The sequence below is a fragment of the Pelodiscus sinensis genome, chromosome 24, assembly GCF_052426305.1.
Source record: "Pelodiscus sinensis isolate ZL-2025 chromosome 24, ASM5242630v1, whole genome shotgun sequence".
Classification (NCBI taxonomy): domain Eukaryota; kingdom Metazoa; phylum Chordata; order Testudines; family Trionychidae; genus Pelodiscus; species Pelodiscus sinensis.
In genome coordinates this window covers 12145616-12164857 of record NC_143075.1, presented here as the reverse complement: position 1 = coordinate 12164857, position 19242 = coordinate 12145616, and the positions used below count along the sequence as shown (strand labels likewise).

Here is a 19242-nt window from a genome sequence, read left to right as displayed (position 1 = left end):
TGAAAGCTATTAGAAACACTATCCCAGAGGACACCACTGCCAATCTGGCAGCAGACCTATGTAACTTTGTTCTCACCCACAATTATTTCCAATTTGAGGACAACTTATACCTCCAGATCAGCGGCACAGCCACGGGTACCCGCATGGCCCCACAGTACGCTAACATCTTTATGGCTGACTTAGAACAACGTTTCCTCAGATCCCGTCCCCTTTTACCCCTTCTCTACTTATGCTACATTGATGACATCTTTATGATCTGGACCCATGGCCAAGAAACACTGGAGGCATTCGACAGAGACTTTAACAACTGACACCCCACCATCAATCTCAGCCTGGACCATTCTACACGAGAGATCCATTTCCTGGATACCACAGTACAAATCACCAATGGTAAATTAGACACCACTCTCTACAGAAAACCCACTGACTCCTACAGTTACCTACATGCCTCCAGCTCCCATCCAGAACACACCATGCAATCCATCGTCTATAGCCAAGCCCTTCGATACAACCGCATCTGCTCTAATCCCACTGACAGAGACCAGAAGCTTCAGGATCTCTACCAAGCATTTATAAACCTCAATTACCCATCCGGAGAAATAAAAAAACAAATTGAAAGAGCCAGACTAATACCCAGAAACCATCTACTTCAAGACAGACCCAAGAAAACTAAGACCCAAGATAGCCCCCAACTTAAACCCATCCAACACATTATCAATAAACTACAATCTATACTGGAACAGGATACTACACTCCGAGAGGCTCTGGGAGACTGACACATAGTCTCCTATAGACAACCACCTAACCTCAGGATGATTCTTACCAGCAACCACAGGACATACCACACTAATACCAACCCTGAAACGTTCCCTTACAACAAACCCCGTTGCCAGCTTTGTCCACATACTTACTCTGCTGACACCATTATTGGACCTAACCAATTCAGTTATAAGATCAAGAACACATATTCCTACTCATCCAGCCATCATGTGCTGACACCCATGTCCGTCTGCTATGTACACTGGACAAACGTCTCAGACACTTCGCCAAAGAATCAATGCACACAAAACAGATATCAGACAGTATCACAAAGAAAAAACAGTTTCTTGCCATTTCAACCAGAAAGGGCATTGTCTCAACGACTTGATTACCTGCATCCTGCTTCAAAGACATTTTAACACCAGACTTGAAAGAGAAACCTCTGAACTGTCATTCATGCTTAAATTTGACACTTTATGCCTGGGTCTCAACAAAGATGCTAATTACCTTACCCATTACAAAGATAGCTTCCCCAATTATCACCTCTAATATCATTAGCTCACAGACATTAACCTCCCCCCCTCCTCCCCTCTGTTCTGAAATTTGATTTGTCAATTTTATGTGTTCACTTTTTTTGATTGTATCCCTTTGGTATATATGGTCATGCCAATTTTCTTCCACAATTTGATCTGAGGAAGTGGGTCTGGCCCACAAAAGCTCATCACCTAATAAACCATCTTGTTTGTCTTTAAAGTACTACATAGTCCTGCTTTTTGTTTCAGCTAGACTAGACTAACACAGCTACATCTCTTATGTTGTTGATATAGATATTAAAGTTTCCCCCAAGATAAATGCTGGTATTGGTGCCTTGTAAACAGCCTTATAGAGATAAGGTTCCTCTTTGTCTGTGGTTCTTAAATGCGTGTCTGCTTGAGCACCGCAATTGCCCTCAAAGCTCCGGCTTCAAGGGGAGCTGTCTGTGCTGAGCTCCTTGCTGTGGGGCATTTGCTGCTTCTCCCTGTGGCTACCCAAGCAGTGGGCCCATGTGGTCCAGCCTACAGCGCTGCCCCTGTTCAGAAAGTCACGGCGCAAAGGCAGCTTTCAGGTAAGCTTCCTCCAGGGTTCCTTTGCCCCGTTTCCCAGCTCCTCTCCTGAACCCTGGTGTGCTCGTTGTGCTGTGTGTGTGGCTGCTGTCCCCATCCCCAGAGGTGGCAGCATTTCAGCACAAAGTAGCTTTTCACTCAGTTCATTTGTCAAGCGTCTGGCGGTCCCGAGGATGTCCTGTGCTGTGTAAACGTAACCGAGGAGGCCAGCTCTGCAGTGGGTGGCAGGCTACATTGGGGCACCACGGCCGCTGGAGCACTAAGCTGAGTGTCTGGTTCATTCAGGGGTGTTGTAGAGGTGTCAGTTCTCAGCTAGCCTAGTGACAGAGATACTGAAGTATGCCTACAGAGCGTCCTAGAACTGGGAGGGCCAGCTTCTTGGGGCAGGGGAGTCTCATGCCGCCTTTGGAGGGGATGCCAGCCTGCGCCACCAGACCATCGCAAGCTTCCAGCCTGGCTGGCAGGGGGTGGGGTGGGGTGTTTCCTTTCCCCTCTCTTGTGTAATGTTAAACTCCCCAGCCTTGCAGAGAGGTGGCTGGGAGCTACTGGGACAAGCTGCTATATGGAAACCCCTTCATCTGAATGTAAATGAGCTTCTCTACCTTAGGGCTGGCGTTAAAAGTCATTGTGCTTGGTGTGCTGGGGGGCTGGTGCATCCCTTCCCCACCTGGAGCGGGGAGGGGATATTTATACACCCGTTTCTCACTCTCACAGCTGTGACACCACAATCCAACAGCCGGTTCGACGGTTTGCCTTAAGGGCAGCATGGCAAGTACAGCAGCCCTTGCCTCAGGCAGTGAGGCCTAGTGGCCAGACTCACTCACAGCAGCACTTTCCCTCAAGACCGCATAGCCCAATGGCCAGTCAATCACTGAGGCCCTTGCTTGAGGGGTAGCACGGCCTAATGGCCAGAGCCAAATCAGTGGCTTTTTCCCTCCCCATCAGAGGGATGGCCCACAACCGGGTCAGTGGGAAATCGGACTGTCGCACGCTAACTCAGTCAGGTGGGAGGGATCACTCCTTCGCCTTCTCTGGGTCACTTCCTACCCTATATCCTGGAGTTGCTGTCTGTAGGTTATTGGGATTGCTGTGTAACGAGTCTGTGTACTTATTCCAACATGCGTCATGGCCATAACCCCAGACACATGCAGCCCAATAACCTCTCCCCGCACCATGCTTATTTCTTCTTAGACAGGGGAGGGCATCTTCCGTCCTGCGGCTGCTTTCTCCAAGACTTACCTTAGCCTGGGCTTTTAGAAATTAAGAGACTTCAGAGTTTTGACCAGGGCTGAGAAAATAAGTGTTCCCTCCCTTCCCCATCACGTCTCCTAAAGTAACCCTGCCTGGGGAGAATTGCCACCAGTAGCAGAGGGCTCTAGGCCCAGAGACCGTTTCTGATTGGCAAAGGCAAATCATCACGTGGATGGAAATAGAGGAAAGGGACTAGATTCCCAACTCCACAATCAATGTGGGGTTACTCTGAGTGATGTCGTGTGTACATCCGCCCTGTGGAGACCAGAATCTGGCCCATGGAGCACACTTGGAGCTGGATTGTTCTCAACGAGCTCTTAAATCTCTTGTCCTTTGTTTAATGAACAGCAAGAGACATCCTTCCTCCCTCCATCTCCAGCCATTCGCATAGTGGATCTACTCTGGCTCCTAGGTCTCCTGCAAAGGAGACAGTATCCCATGGCGAAGAGGTGAAGTATGAGTCCCCTCATCCCAGTGGTCCATTTTTTCTTGGCCATTGGAAGCAAGTACCAAAGTGAGGCCTATTTAATGTAAGGGCACCAACCAAATACACTTCATTTGAGGACCCAATGCTCTGCAGGCCAATCAATCGGGTTGCCAGATGGTTCCAACAAAAATACCGGACATGCTTGACATCACATCACAATCTACATTGCATCTTATTTAGAAAATACCGGCCATTTATATTTTCTCACTTATATTTTCTCAATTTGCTTCCCGAACAGAAAGCTCAAATACTGGACTGTCCGGTTCAAAACCAGACACCCGGCCACCCTACCCATCAACAAAGATTCTACATCAGTGATGGGCAGCCGAGGCTAGTGAGTAGCTGCAGGAGTGGCCCACCTTCAGCTCAGTGGGCTGCAAGATTGTCGTAACCAAGATGTTCTCCCGGGATAAAGTAGCTTTGCTAACTGTGCTTGAGTACCTAGAATTTGTGGGAGGTGCCAGTTGCCCCATAGCCACCCTTTGATTGGCTACAGAGGGAGCGCACGGCTCTCTCAATCAATGTTGTGTGCAATCAGAACTCACCTCACATACGTGTCACTTTAGTAATACCAGTAGGACAAAAAAATGACACGGATGAAAACCAGCAGAATCTGGCAACCCTGCACATGGGTAATGTCTTGTGGGCCATGCATAGAACCCCTAAGGGCCGCATGCACCCCACTGTTCCACATCTTTCACTGCTTCCTGCTCTAGAACCACTGTCTGTCTAGGACCATGTTTCTTAAACTTTTTAAGACCGAGGAACATCAAGCAATAATTTTTTTTATGAGGAACACTGAGGATTTTTTGTTGAGCCCCCCCCCAAAAAAGAAAAAGGTAGGTGTGTGTGTGTGTGTGTGTGTCAGGGTTGGGGGACAGTTATTGAGGAAAAAAAGGGTCAGGGGAAAGTTATTGGGGGGGGGGGGGGGCGGGAAGGTTGCCTGCCTCTTTAAGGGCAGCCATTTTGAATTCTGTTGTTCTCCCCGGCACACTGGTGTGCCATGGAACATAGTTTAAGAAACACTGGTTTAGGAGCAGAACCCTGTGGGATTGGATTTGGAGGATTGTAGAGGGGTGGGTGTGCGTGTGTGTGTGTGTGTGGTTATTGAAAGGGTTTGCATTAGTGATTTGGGCATCTGGTCAGAAAATAGTTGGGCTCCCTGTAATCAGAGGTTTACAATTCCTTTCCATGGCAGGTAAATTGAATTTTTGGCCAAGGAAGTGTATCATAACACACGCACTTGAGGTTACCAACAGAAACTAATAGGCAGCAGGTTTAAAACAAACAAAAGGAAGCATTTCTTTACGTGAGGCACAGTCAACCTGTGGAACTCCTTGCCAGAGGATGTTATGAAGGCCAAAACTGTAACACACCATGTTCCCAGTAAGTGCATGATGTCCCTTGCCAAGAGCCATGTGCACCAGGCCTGGTATGCACTGTAGCTGTTTGGCCTGGACTTTCAGGACAAATCTTGATGCTCTTGGGACCATGACCAGAGAATAGATAAGCAGGGCAGGTACTGTTCCAATCTGTCCGAAGCGCCGCAATTACTGCAGTGCTGCCAGCATTCATCAGTCATGCCAATGTACTGAGCTGAATCGTGGAGAGTCCTTGAGGGGAAAAGTGACTATAAAAATCAAGTCTCAAATCCCACAAAAGGCATTCTGCTTTCCTGATCAATCGAAAGTCTGTGCACACCCCCACCTCCAAGTCAAAACCTAGATGTGGTGTCATGGCCATATAAGCCCAGTGTTTAGCACAGTGGTGGGCAACCTGCAGCCAAAGGGCTGCACACGGCCCATTGGGGTTCCATGTGGCCCGTTCACAGACTTACCAAATTCCGCTGGTTTTCGTCCACATAGCAAGGACACATGAAGTGAGGTGCTTGCTGATTGCACACGACACTAGGAGAACTGGCTGCATCCAAAGTGCTGCTATGATTCAGTCGGTAGAGCTCTGCAAATCTGCGGTCTGTCGATATCTGATTTGTATCCACAGGGATCCACCTCTGTGGGTGTGGCTGCAGATATCCATGGCTCACTTATACAGATGCAGATACTGATACAACTTTTGTATCTAGAACCCTGCAAATTTGTGGATATCTGCTTTGTATCCGTGGATATCCACATCCGTGGCTATCATTGCAGATATCCATGGCTCGTTTTTGTGAATATAAATTTTGTATCCGCACAGGGATCTGGCAATTGGCACACCCCACAGTTTCTAGGTAGGCAAGTGCAGTGAGCAAAACTACCCTATCCCGGGAGACCATCCCTGTGGCCCACTGATATGGAGAGCCACTCAGGCGTCCCATGCACTAGCCTCGGTTGTCCCTCATTGTTTAGCACCTTTTCTCACACTGCATCAAACAGTAGGCTGAGCACGTGTAACATTTATAGCTGAATTCTGTTCAGTCAGTTTTCAGTCTGACTTCTATGGTAGGGGTGCGCACACTCATAGGTCGAATTTCCAAAGGGCGTCAGCACCTCCTTTTGACATTGTCTATGGGTCTGCCAATGAAAACACATTTCCAACCGTTGCTATGGGTGGACTGTGCCCTCGAATGCTGGAGGATGTTCCAAAATGTGTCCAGTAGATGGCAGCAGATGCTCGCTAAAGAGACCCAAGCCCTAAATCCCAAGTCTCTCCTGCTGTAGAAACGGGGACACTGGTTTGAAAACAGTGGGAAAGGAAGAACCTGCCAGGCGCTGACAAAGGGGCATTGCCAGCGAGGATCAGGCTGTGTGAACAGCCGGCCTGTCTGCTCTGAGCATGCAATGAAGCAGCCATGGGTCCTTGTGTAAAATACAAGGCTCATTCTGTCCTTGCTGTTTCTTCCCCCCTCTTTCCCCCAATGCTGTGTAGGGGCGCTAGGTTTTACTGGCATTTTCCTGTGGACCAGATGTGAAGAGGTTCGGGGTGAAAAGGGGCTGCAGGACGGTGTGAACTCTTGGGGGGGGGAAGGTGTGTAGGGAAGCAGTGACTGACTGCAAGGTGGGGAGAACTAGCACATCTTCAAGTCTTAAGAAGTGGGGAACATCTCTGAGGGGGAACCTCCTGACATTTCTCCCACGCGTATGCTGTCCACAGCATAGTCCAGCTGTCTGAGCCCAAGTCCCTTCTTGTCAGCTCTCTGACTGTTAAAAACACTTTCATGCCGGTGTCTCTCCAGAGGCCCATATACAGTATCTGGGAACAGAGCAGGGCATATGCCTGGCTGAGTGTGTGCGGAGCATCCTGGCTGATGCAAAGGCTTTTTCCTCCTTTGTCTTATGCTAATAGTGAGCCTCCTCTGTAAACACAGCACCATGGGTCTCAGTGTGTAACTTCTGTGACCCTGGAACAGAGGCTCTCACCAGGGCCAGGAGTGGGGGAGACACTTTGTTCTTAATGATTTTTGTTATGGCAAATATGCAGCAAAATGAGAGGCTGGGCTGTCCAGCAGTTAGAGAAAGGGATTGGCTGGGTCGTCCATTCCTGAATTTTGACTGGCTGTCTCATGCCACCTCCAGTGCCTTGGTTTCCCTATATGGGAGTTACACTTTTGCTGCCCTTGCGTGGGAAGCACGACACACCAAGCGGAAGCAGTGCTTTTCCTTTCTCTGTGTAGACGGCCTCCATTCTAGGCTCACTGACCAGCCTTTAAATTGTGTTGTACAGCTTGGGTGTCTTTAAAGTAACAACCCTGACCCTTGCAACAGAATAACTGACTGGGAACAGTGGGGATTTTCCCAGGCCTTCCAACTTTCTGTTTCTATTGACAGCCTGTTTAGTATTCATGTGGCTTGGAGTCTGGAATCTAGCAAGTTCTCAGGGTTCTGTGGGTTACAGTCTTGAATCAATGTTACTCTTCAAGCTAAATACATAACGGTGATCAACAGCGAGTGTAAGGGCATATTGCTCCAGTGAAGACTGGTTTGCTTTGGATTGACAGAGGAAGCCAACCACTGCTGGAAGATCAGCTTTGTTCTGAGCTGCATTACAGAAGAGTTGAACATGTCCCAAGTGGGCATAATATAATCATCAGTTTTAAGCGGTGGTCTCCAAGCTAGTGTCTAAAATTACTTGATCTGGGCAGTAGGGGGCACTATTGGTCCATGCCAGAGGCTCTGGTGTGTAAAATTCCTGCCTCTTGAAGAGCAGAGGTTGGACTCCGAATAGAGGGGTGCAACTCAAATCTGCCAGAGCCAGGAAAGGCGGACAAGAGGACTCCTGCTAACCCAGCCGTTCTGCCTAGCAGTGCAGCACCTCAAATCCAGCTCTAACTCCACCCAGGAAGGAGCAGGCTAAGGTCAGAGTTTCAGGCTCGATGGAGTTGGGCTTTTTCCAAAGGAATGCAGGACAGATGAGACGTATTCCGGCGTCCACTGTCTGTGGCATCAGTGGCCCCGGCCTTAGGTCAATGTCTAGCTATGCTGAGCACCTCTAAAGAGCATATGTCAGAGAGTGGACCACAAATGTCCTACTAGCAAAGGAAGGACTTGGTCTTTGTTTTGGGGGCATGGGTCCCAGCGGCGGGTGTGGGAGTAGATGGGTGTGACAGGATGCACGAGGTATACGGAGAGTGGGGATCTGGGTCCAGGGAGGAGGGCTGGGCTCTGGAAGAGACTTTCTTCCTTCTTGAGGAAGAGTGTTTTCTTTACCGGTCCTGTAACTAGCAATGAAGAGCGGGCCATTAACAATCCACGGGGCGGAGTTCTGATGCTGTTCCATTGAAACTGGTGGACTGCCGGGTCTGGTGCTGAAGGCCTGGTGTCAACGGAGTGATCTGGGTTCAGATTGAATTTCCACAGCTTAGAGACCAGCAGAGGGGTCCTGATACAGGCCAGGTCCAGCTCTGAGGAGGGTTTGGCTATGCCCTGGTGAACGACAACTGGTTGCATCTGAAGAGCCAGAGCAGTGTTCTCAGCCAGGAAATTCCAAGCTGGGGTTGAGCTTACTGTAAATCCTTGGCACCGGTTCTTCCCCGCCTTACCTCTGTGCAGAGCGCCACTCTCCAGTTGCAATGTCAGCTCAGTGTCAACCGGAACTGCATCGCCTGGCCATGTGCTGTACCTGTGTGGGTGGGGCGGGGGTCATGGGAAGAGACAGCATAATATGCCATGAGGCTGGCGTGTTTCACTTCAGAAAGGGGATGATGGGGAGGCTGGGGATAGCTAGAGATTTCTATCTTTCAGTTTCAAGTAGTTATTAATTAATACAGTAGCTATCATGGCTAATGGACAACTGAATTGCTTCACCTATGCCTGACTGTCTTAGCCTGGTAAATCTCTGGAGCATGCCCTTTCCTGTCTAGGAATCACCATGCATTCTGAGTGTTGCCAGGGAAAAAAAACAAAATAAAAATAATTAATAATGAGGAAATTGAGGTGCAAAGGCTAAATGACTTGTCTGAGGTCTCCCGGTGAGTCAGTGGCAGAGCAGGGAATAGAATTCGAGGTGCCTATTTCTTGCCTGGTCCACTGGGTTGCATTCTCCCACATGTCTTATGTATAAATATACAATATATTTGTGTGTTTGTATAGATCCATTTGGTTTGTGTGTGTGAACCTGCAGGCAGACACTTCCGCAGGGGGTCTGGTGAGGGTGCTGAAACAACTGTGTCATGTTTCTTCCAATCCCCCCAAAGAGTTCTCTAGATCCAGCCAATCCCTTTATGACTTTGAATTCTTGTTCTCTTGCCACCCAGCCCACGTCCTTAGGACAGGTCTACACAGCAGGGCAAAAGTCGGATTAAGCTGTGCAACTTCAGCTGCATCAATTGTGTAGCTTAAGTCAAAATAGCTGAATTCAGCTTTTGGAGCTGTCTACGCCGCAGGAAGTGGAAGGAAGAAAACTCCTTCAACTTCCCTTACTCCTCATGAAATGAGGGTTGCAGGAGTCGGGGTAAGAAGTCCTCCAGCTTGACAGCTGTGGAGACATCGCCCCTGAGAGCTGAGCATCAGTGCGGGGCAAGCATTGAGTATGGCCCCTACACACGTGATCTAGGCTCCCTCATGCAAAACTATTTCAACTGGAGCAAATAGGCTCTGTCTGCTTAGGTCTCAGGCACAGACTGTGCTGCTTGGCCTTGTGGCTGTACCCAGGAAGAGACCGACTTCTGCGTCCCTTGGTTTTCCCTGCTTGGCCCAGGTGCACCGTGCAACCTGCACAGCGATGCTGCTTGCGTCATGGCAGCTGGGGTCACTGGCCGCCTTGGACTAATGGAAAACGAAGGCAGCCTCCAATAACTTTCACTGCCCTTTCCCTTTGCTGCCACAGCTGCTCCTTCCCAGCATGGCTCTTCGGAGAAATGGTACTTGGAGCACATGGGGCCCATTCCGGCAGAGCTCTGCAAAGCACCAGCAGGCTTCACCGAAAAACCCAGCAGCCATGGCAGAGGCTGGAGAGGCCCTTTCTAGTGTCCTTCATACATGATCGCAAGTCGGGCTAAGGCAGATTGATGCTCCAGCCACAACTTGGCGTTGGAGCCGCCTCCGACGTGATCAGTAAATCTTGGATTCTATGAGCCCCTGCTCCCCACCCCACCCCACCCCCAGCAAAGGCACCCAGCAGGAAGCTGGAAAGGAGCACATCTGAAGCAGCATGTGGGAGCCCAGAGAAGAGTGCTTGTGTAATCTGGAGCGGGGATATGATCCAGTTAGCCAAGCCCAGTGGAGGTCATGGCAAACCTCCCTCCAGGGCTGTTTCATCAAAAGGCCATCCTGGAAGTGCTAAGACCCCCTGTATAGCTGAAAAGGCCGGTCATGCCCCTGGCCAGCAGCTGCTAACTCCTCACATTTAGCACAGGGTGTGTGTGAAGAACCAGGGCATGCCAGTTATGTCGAGGTGTAATGGGAGCCAGCCATGGAGTGCAGGAGGAGAGGCATGGGAGGTAATCTCTGTCAGGGTTCTTTCCCTGCCGCCGCAATGGGCACTTCTCACTCTCCATGCAGTACTAGGAGGGACAGGACTGGATGGCGCAGGGGAAGGCTGTCATGAGCCTGCCAGTTCTCAGGTTACTGGTGAGTGGTGAAAGTAACTTAAAATTTCTTACCGGTCCTGTCCTATTGCAACCCTGGGCCCCTGCCTGCTCTTTCAATGGCTTCCTGCTGGCTTTTGCTGCAGCTCAGCCAGCTCTTGCTGGAGCTGTGCATTGGGTGCACCCGCTTACTTTCACCTCTGTTCCTGATTCAAAGCTGTCCTGATCAGTAGTTAGCATCTAATCATTCTCTCTGGTTTTTTGTGTGAAATAAGAGGTGCTTTCGGTCATAGGCTCCCAGTTCCCCTCTAGCCGGGGGTGTGTGTGTGTGTGTGTGTGTGTGTGTGTCTCCCCCCGTCCTCCCCGCATCTGCCCTCAGCCCTGCTCTACAGTTTCCCCTAATCCATGTCCCGGCTCCACCCCCACCCTACTCCCATTGCACCCTGACTCCACTCCTCCACTCCCTCCTTGGAGCTACCTGAACACTGTGAATCAGCTGTTCACAATGTTCCGGAAGCGTTAGAAGTGCGGGGGAGGAGTTGGTCAGCAGGGCCACTGGCAGGTGAGAAGCACCAGGAGGGAGGCAGGCATGGGGGTGGGGCAGCTTAGGTGCTGGTAGTTGCTCAGCAGCTCCTGGGTGCTCCAGCCCCAGAGGACCACAGAGTTGGCACCTATGCTCTTGGCTCAGTTTTCATACGATCGGTTACATTATCCTCAGGTGTGATAAATTCTGTACCATCAGCTTGGGACTGGCCTAGATGATGTCTCGAAGACCTTTCCAGTCCTACGATTCTGAGGTTACAGTATCATGGGAGGTCCTGTTGTGCCGTGCACTGTGCAGAAAAGGTGCAAAGATGTCAGTCCTTGCCCCAGGGAGCTGCCCATCTAAAATGAGTCCCAGTTGGCCTTGTTCTGTGAAGATAATTTTCCCCATCACAAAAAAACAAAACAAACCCACCCCAATGGGTCCTTCCTGGAAGCAAAGAGGTCACGTCTACATGGCTCAGGATGGTAGCCCATTGGTGGGGTGTTTTGGGGTGAATGTTTATGCTGCTGCCTGCACTAGTACCTGTTTTGTGGGTAGAGACCTTGATTTTACAGGGTCATCCCTCTGACAAAATACAACCGGACGCCCTGGGAGCGACTGTCACTGAACCGGTCTTTCCCCTGCCCCAAGAGCATTCAGAACAACGCAGGGATGTGCCGGGGCTATTTGTACTAACTGGAATTATTGGAGAGAGAAAAGTTTCCCAGACTGAGAAGAACTATAATCCGCCACCCCTCTGGGTCCTCCAGGAAACAAGCAAGACAGTGACAGCTTTGCACGATCCCCTCCTTTGGGAACTTCTCGTAGCCAGGAGAGTAATTTGAGGAATTTGATGGGATAGCTAGTGCAAGGTCCACTGTCATTTGGCCTGAACATATGACAACTGGAATCCCAGCCTGGCATAAGTATGTGCAACTCCACAGATGCCAACGGGGATCCACCTGCTTAGCCCAGAGATGAATTTTGACCTTGCAGGCTTGGAATAAGACATCTTCACTGGCCATGTGGGATAGCAGCAGTAATCATGGTCGCCAGCCCAGCCAACTGTTCAGGATAATGGGAGCGCTGCTCTTTGATATTTGACTTCCCTTCCGCAAAGGGGCTTGGTTTGTAACGTGAGAAGAGATGAGACACTTGGCCCCTTCCCAGCACATGTCCTGCACCCAGCAGCTGGTTCTTCATCTTTTCTTTGTAACCCTCCTTGAGCAGCGGGTGAAGAAGGAAGCTTCCTCCAATGGCGGAGCTCATGATTTCTTCCCGCAAGCAGCAACCTGCTCCACTGGCAGAGGAGGCTCTGGACTTGAGCTCCATCCTCTCTTGAAGATTGCTCATTCCATGATTCCCTGACACCGCTGCCCTGCGGGGCCTCGAAGGGAGCGGCCTGCCCAGCCCAGCCCACCTGGCCAAATCCATTCCTGCCCTGGGGGGGGGGGATGGGCAGCGGTGAGGACTGACTCATATCGCTCTGAACAACGCTTGTGGCTGAACTTGAAGATTTACAGCCTGTTGCTCCACTCCCACTTCTCGGAGCTGGAAGGTCAGAAGTTTAAATCCTGCTCTCGGCAGATCTCGGCTTGTCAGCCGGTCCCTCGAGCAACCGGGGCGAGTTGCATTCCGATGGCCCGCTTCCAAGTGAGCCTTCTCGAACGCAGGCAAGCAGTCCGGGCATCCCAGCCGTCAGCCCTCAGAACGCGGATGCTTTCTGCCAGACGTGGCACCGTGAGGGGGTGGGGGTGGGGGGGATTCTGGGAAAGAGATTCTCTTTCTGGGCTCTGACACCAGCAACTCAGCCATCTGTGTCAATGCAACTGGAGTGTTGGTTTGTACCCTGGTCATAGTCTGTCCCCCAGCTGCTCTTGGCTAATGCACATTGGGAAGGTCTAAGGTGTGCCGGGTACCACTTGCTGGCCAAAGAGCATCTGCTCATATTGAGAGTGAGGAGGTTTGGTGATATCCACCATATCTTGAAAGAGTTTGCCTGTGCATCTGTGTGTGCGTCTATCTGTCCCCAAACGCCTCCTAAACGGTAAGCGCTAGGACCACCAAATGCAGTACACAGCTTCCTCTTATCACTTACAGCACGGTCAGGGGTTGGTTGTGCCCGAACAATGGGATGTGCCTGGAATGGGATTGCGTCTCATAAAGCCATGCAGAAACGAGACAATCACCAGGCAGATGAAAGGGACTGCCAGGCACTGCCCCAGCCCTGAGCCTCCCACCTGGCAGGTACCCCCCAATTCATACGGGTTTGTTCCCCTTTGTCAGGGAGCAAGGGGAAAGTGAACAGTTTGCTCCATTCCTCAGTCTGGCTGGGAAGTGCAGGGAGCAGACTAACCTGAAAACTGCCCCAGCCCGGGGACATGCAACCCTCCCTCCGCACTGACCGCTGGAGCTGCAGCGACTGTGGAGAGCCGCTTCTCACCTGGCCCCAAGCTGCTGTGGTGGATGAAGGCTGAGGTGGTCCTATCGCCCTGGGGTAGCCTGTGTATGAACCCCTCCTACCCACCCCCACACCAGAGCAATGATTCGAATGGTGCATATACATTTTCATTTCATTTTCCAAAATGCAAAAGTGAGTTAAGGACCCAGGCGACGCTGGGTAAATCTTCTAGTGTTCTATATAGAGTTGATCACATCAGCTTTTTAGTTTGCATAAAAATGATGTCTTTATTTCTTTGGCACTTATCTTCCCCTGCTGTCTGCCCTCCCTCCTCAACTGAAGTCATCGTCATCTCTTTGGATGCATATTTTACTGTGAATTGAGTGCTTATGCAATCCGCCAGCATGACAGCCCCAGAGACTGAAGTCCTGCCTGCTTGGAGACCAAGGCCAGACATGTTTCTCCATAGAGGAAGAGTGATCCTGTACTTTCAAGAGTGAATGACTTATTTGAGGTCTAGGGCAGGGATGGGGAACGTAAGGCCTGGGGACCTTAGGCATTGGGGAGCCCAGCTGGTGCTCCAGCCCCCTTACAATGTGGGAGCATCCAAAATTTACTAGGCTGGGCACCCCTAGGCTCTGGGAGGGGCATGTGGAGAGTGTCTTTCGTCTTTCGTCTTTCTCCTCCTCACTTGCGGGCCACATCAGTGAGAGGTTTGTTGTGGGGGGGTGTTTTTTATTTTGTTTGCTTCTTACTTGTGTGTGGCCCCTGACCCAAAAAAGGTTCCCTGCCCCCTGATTTAGGGCAAACAAGGCAGAACAAATAATTAATTCTCATGCTGGTGGGGGAGGGGGGGGAGAAGGGGGCAAGATGGAGCACACAGCATATGTTGTCTGCTCAGTAATATGCTGAACCAGGTATGTCTTGCAAAAGGGCAGCTGCCTAGCCCTTTGAAATGTAACTGTGCAGTATCGAAGTAGGGAAGCCCTAAGTGTTACTGCACAGACCTACCTACCCCAGGACCGTGGCAAGGCATAGAGGTGGATAGAGGCAATTAAGCCGATATAGCTAGTTCCCCTCTCCAGTGCAGAGAGGACACCCGGGGCTTGCAGGCCCGTACGCAGGAATTTGTGTGGGGATGCTTTTTTTTGTAAACGTGGACCGCAAGGACATGAATGCACCTCCCCTCCCCCGAACGGTCCCCCACGTAAGCATGCTCTGGCCAGCCGGGGGAAGGCAGGAGCAGTGCGCTGCCTGAGCTTCCCTTCCCCATGGCCGGCCGGGGGTAGGCTGGGGCTGATTTCCTCCCTCCCCCACAGGAGCAAGGCCCAGCCCCTGCCTCTGGACTTGCTCCTTAGGGCGGGGGATCAGCCCCAGCGGATTGGAGCATGCGGGAGGGAGGATCAGGCAGTCTGCCACTCTTGCCTGCCCCTGGCTGGCCGGAGCATGCTTACTTGGGGGATGAAAGGGGGTTGCATTCACACCCTTCTAACCCCCCGGACACCCCTCCCGGCGTACAGGCCTGGCTTGTCTACAGAGGGAGATTGGTCCGAACGTGTATTCCAGGAGAGCTCTCTAGGCAGGTGTGTTAGTCCAGAACCAAAGTCATTTTTATTCCAAAATAAAAATTCTCCTTGCTATCTCCAGTAACTAGGAGTTCCGTGAATTTTCCATTCTTGTCTTCCAGAGCTTCATTTTTCATTTTAATCCACCCTCTCCCCTATGACAAAAAGGAGCCCATTTATTTCCATGGAAGTCCAGGGGGCCAACACTGTGAAATCTACTTTGTAGCTCAAAATCCTTCCATAAAATTGTTTGCAAGGCGCAGTTGGCAATTAAGTCATGCGCTTTGCCCTCTGCAGACTTTGTCTGGCTCCTCTGATTTTCATACCAGAAAAATGTTTGTCTCTGGCTCACCCAGGATAGTGACTGGGTTTTTCTCCCTAGAAAACAGCACATTCAGAGGTGAAGCAGAGAGGTTCCCAGTCTGTTGTCAGCAAGGAGTCTGTCTTGACTCCCCCTGTCCATTATTCTCTCACTTGCCCTCTCCTGTGCACTGAAAGATGGATATACTGAGCTAGGACTTGTTTCTTGCTCTGTTGTCCTTTTGTAAGAGGAGGAGCAAAAAATTCACATGTCTATAAGTAATGTTGGGGGCATTAAATTGCTACTGTTCATCCAGCTCTTGTTAACATCCCTCTCCTATGGAAAGAGTCAGGGAATCTTAGAGGAAGGACGGAGATAGGGCTTTGGGTGGGAATGCGGGAGAGGTGGGTTCTATTTTGGACTCTGCCACAAACTCCTTGTATGACCTTGGGCATGTCTCACCGTCTCTCTGCTTCAGATTTCCTTGCCTGTAACATGGGGGTAATAGTAAATCCTGAGTCTTGTCTGTTTGGATTGTAAGGTCTTTGGGGGCTATCAGTGTGTTTGCTGTGCCCAGAAGGTTGGAACCCTGATCTTGGTTGGACCTTTTAATTACTGCAGTAATATAGATAATTTCATGCTTATGCATTGCTGGCCTGTCAGGACCTTGCTTTTCCTCTAAATGCCAGCTAGCATGCAGCAAGATCATCTGAATCCCAGTGTATGTGTGGGTAGTAAAGACAGTTTCACTCTAGTTCTCATTACTGTTGTATCTGACCACCTTACTGTATGTATTATCCTCACAATGCTCCTGCATGGAAGTACTAGTCTCACTCTTCTACAGATGGGGAAACTGAAGCACAGTGAAGCTAAGTGACTTGCTACACGAGAAATCTGTAGCAGAGTAGGGAGCTGAACCTAGGCTTCCCACATCCCAGGCTAGTGAACTAACCACTAGAACATCCTTCCTCTTTGGTTTTGATTAACTCAGTGTCTCTTTGTAAAGAGGCATTTCTATGCTGGGATACACTCAATATTTGTAAAAATCATAAGCAGAAACGTTTAGCTGGGAAATGGTTTGCATTTCTGCTCACTAACGCTGGCTTTTTCCCTCTCTTTGATGAAGAGCTTTTCTCCTTGGCAGATTCCATTTTCTGGCTTCTCCTCCTTCCCCACCCAGTGCTGTTCCTGGCATCAGTGTGTTCTCACAAGCACTGCATTGCAGTGTCACTCGGAAGGGTGCAGTGGCATGGGGAAAGTTATTGGTGAAACAGAAACATCTTGTACAGTTAACAATGTTCTAGTCTAGAAGGATTCTCTTCCGAGGACTTGGGAGTGTTCTGCAAACTTGAATTAAGCAAGCCTCATGATCCGCGTAGTACCCCATGGGTGGGAGCTCTCAGGATGAAGAAGCAATGGCCTAACGCTAATGAGGCCACCAGAGAGTAGCCTCATCTGCTCCCATTAGGCATGGTTAATACATCAACACTAGAGCTGTTTGGTAATTTTCTGACAAAATGCTATTTCTGCAAAATCAGAAGGAAATATTTCAATTGCAGGTTGATTGGATCCGATCAGAATATTTCATTGTTTTAACTGTCCCAAATTTTTGTTTGTTTCCATTCAGTTCAACAAAACAGTAAACTTCATTTACAATCAGCCCATTGTCTTTCTGAAAATTGTAGTTCAGGACCCTCATTCTTTCCTATAGGCTGGGCTCTCTGAAGGACTACATTTTCCCATAATGCAGTGCGGTGGTCCTTCTGACTAAGATGTGTGTTGAAGTATGGGAGATGTAGTTCAGCCAGGGAGCAGTGGGGCATCCCAAGCTATAACTCTCAGGATGCAATAGGCTGCTATGGGAAAAGACAGTTTAATATTGGACTGTCTGAAAATGAAACATTTTGAGTCAGTTCCATAAAGAAAAAAGATTTTGAGAATGACACAATGTTTCATTTTGATACAAAATGTCTAAATGAAACACTTTACAATTCCAAACTGAAATGGTTCAGAATTTCAGTTCTGTGAACACTTTTAAAATTTACACTTTGTCCCAATTTGCGATGAGAAGAAATGTTGCAATTTCCCACAGGACAGGAATTCCAAATTTAACTCCTCTCTGACCAATACTACCTCCTGATCTAGGATCTTACAGAATGCCAATGCGCTTCATGGCAGCAAGCAGGGCACCTGGTGTTTGTCTAGCGCCAGGAGAAGAGAAGCAATGCTAGGAACTGAAGAGTGGTGACTGTGACATACCCAGCTCAGAATCCCAATTGCCAAGAGTCCAGGAATTCAGAGGCATCCAGAGTTGCCGTGCTACAACCTAACTGACCCAAGTCAGAGGCTCCCCCCCTTATGAAATTATGCATGGTCAACATTGTGTGTGGAGTAGAAAATGGGCTGGAGTTGTGAAAGTCCACTCCCTTTCTCCTGTTTTTAAGGTTGCATTAGGTTGGGGTCTCATATAGAGCTCTCTGTACATCTCCCACCTGCTGCATTTAACTCTCATCCCTGATTGTGGGGACAGACCCAAATAGTCCACAGGACGTCATCTCTTACTAGGGGCAGGTGGCTGATTGCCTAATAAACACTATATTTTCACATTGACAGGATCTGCTGCACTGCTAAGGTTTTTCCAGTGTGAAGGACCCTATGTCACACTTGATGTCCTTTGTCCAAAACCAGTATTGATTCTTGTATACAGGGGACAGGATTTACTGCTTATGTCGCTGAGCGATTTCTTGGACTGCGCGACCATCTTGCCAACTCCCAGAAATGCCTGCTAATTTAGCCTTTGAAAACCCAGCCCCCCACCACCATCCCCTACCCCAGCCAGGTCCCTTCCAACTTATACTGCTTTACACACCTGTTCATCTCCATTTGGATTCTGGAACTACTGGGGAGGGGACCAGCCACACATTCATCCTGCAGAGGAATTTCAAAGGCAGCATTTCTGGCTCAGAAAATGTCTTGATGATATCAAAGGCTGAGATGAGACTTTGAAATCCAGGAGGTACAACCCTGGGCCCTTGGCCAACACTTTGAAACTGACAAGGAAAGAAAAGGGGGAAGGGGAGGGAAGGGGAGGGGAGGGGAGGGAGGGAAAGCAACCTAAAAGGGCTCTGTTTCTTTGAGATGCTTTTGCTGTATCAGCAGGGTTGACCAGTCTTGTGTTGTCTTCTCCTGCCTCTTCAGTGAAATGCAATATTAATTCTGCTTGCTGATGCTCGAACTGGTGAGGTAAGACCTATCTCTTCAGGGGCCGTGACCTTTGGACCATCCACAGGCGTGTGGTATGCTTCCTGCAACTTGCCAAGCAGATGAGCACTCAGGCACGAGCGCTTGAGAGACACCCAGCCTAATTAGCGGCATTTGGGGAGGAAGCTCACTTGTAAGGGTCAGGCTGCAATAAATAAAATATTAGCCAGTGGAGGTGGTGAGGCAGGAGAGAGAGATGGGGCTGTGCGAAGGCATTTTAAAAAGCAGCACTAAGGGGAACTGGCGGGAAGAGGGGAAACTGTTGGAAAAGTGCAGGTTTCTGCTCGCTGCCTGCCCCAGTGGGCCTCTCGGGGCAATGTGCACACTTGGACACCTGGGAAATCAACACCATGTACACAAGCGCGCCTCTGTTTGGCCAATAGCAACAAGGGATTTCAGCACATGGCCCAGAAAGAGACAAGATGCTTCGAACGGGCTGGATGATGGCCGTGTTTCTCTATTTGTTCCATTTGCTTAGTTGGCTCCTTTTAACGTATCTCATCAGGTGCAGGCTGTGTGGCACAGCTACTTTAAGCACAACCCTGTGTAAATTATGGGGGAGGGAGGTTAATTCATGACAGTGTTGTGGATAAGAGTTTGCATTTCATGGGATGTGTATGAGTC

The 19242-nt window shown here is 49.7% G+C and overlaps 1 protein-coding gene across 1 annotated transcript in view; it reads left to right on the top strand.

The window, feature by feature from the left end:
• Positions 1–7764: 7764 nt before the first annotated feature.
• SAMD11 (sterile alpha motif domain containing 11) overlaps positions 7765–19242 on the top strand; it is a 397470-nt gene continuing 385992 nt past the window's right edge. The window contains exon 1 of the mRNA XM_075906866.2: positions 7765–7894. The gene's annotated coding sequence lies outside the window, so the exon portion shown is untranslated. The remainder of the gene's footprint in view (positions 7895–19242) is intronic.